The sequence below is a fragment of the Dromiciops gliroides genome, chromosome 3 (assembly GCF_019393635.1).
Source record: "Dromiciops gliroides isolate mDroGli1 chromosome 3, mDroGli1.pri, whole genome shotgun sequence".
Lineage (NCBI taxonomy): Eukaryota > Metazoa > Chordata > Mammalia > Microbiotheria > Microbiotheriidae > Dromiciops > Dromiciops gliroides.
Window position 1 is genome coordinate 209,749,155 of NC_057863.1, and position 1,079 is coordinate 209,750,233.

The 1,079-nt window shown below is 34.1% G+C and overlaps 1 non-coding gene across 1 annotated transcript; it reads right to left on the minus strand.

Moving 5' to 3' along the window:
• Nucleotides 1-212: 212 nt before the first annotated feature.
• LOC122752313 lies at nucleotides 213-317 on the minus strand. Its single transcript, XR_006356077.1, has one exon. It is a non-coding gene; the product is annotated as a U6 spliceosomal RNA (small nuclear RNA).
• Between the last annotated feature and the right edge of the window lie 762 nt (nucleotides 318-1,079).

Genomic DNA, 1,079 nt, shown 5'->3' on the forward strand with positions numbered 1-1,079 from the left:
CTCTCTCTCTCTCTCTCTCTCACACACACACACACACACACACACATACACATGCACACATACATACACAGAAAGAGAACTCAAAATTAATAAAAACCTCAAAAAGAATGTTTTATAAATGTGGGCAAGTGAAGTACAGCCACCCAGCTTGGTCTTTATTCTGGCACTTTCTGTGTCAGTCTCTCATTTGGAATTACCCACTTAAGGATCAAGAAATTATACAATGCTTCACAAATTTGTATGTCATCCTTGCACAAAGGTTATGCTAATATTCTTGGTATTGGTCCAGTTTTTCTACATGTGCTTCTGAAGATGGCATGAAGAAAGATAATTTTAAAATTATTTTGCTACCTGAAAAAGATAATTAAAGAAAAAGCCTAGACATCATATTTCAGGAAAGTGTCAAAGAAATGTGACCAGATATCCTAGAACTAGAGGGTAAGACAAAATTTAAACAATCCATTAATCACCACCTGAAAGAGATCTCAAAATAAATATTTCAAGAAACATTATAGCAAAATGGCAAAGCTCCTAGGTTAAAGAAAAAATACTTTAAGCAGCCAAAAAAGAAGCCACAAAAATGCTGTGGAGCTAGTCAGGATCATACAAGCAGCTACCACATGAAAGGAATAAAGGGCTTGGAATATGATATTCCAAAATCACAGTAGAAAACTGAGATTATAATCAATAATGACCTACTCAGAAAAACTGAGTACAATTATTGGGGGGGGGGAGGGAGAGAGGGCATACATATGTAATAAAATAAAAGACTTTCAAACATTCCTAAAGAACAAAGATGAATTTTAAATTTGATTTTGAAATGCAAGAGACAAGTGAAGCATATGTCAATAAACATGAAAGAGAAGTCAGAAGGGATTAAATAAGGAGAAATGGTTTACTTTCTATATGGAAATATGAGACGTATTTCCTTAGGACTTTATCTTTATTAGGATAATTGGAAGGATTCTACATAGAAGAATGTTGGGAGTGAGTCAGTTATGTTGGGATGATATAAACAATGGATAGGTGATAAAAGGGAGAGGAAGAACAGGGAACATTAGTTCATATAAAAGAAGTAC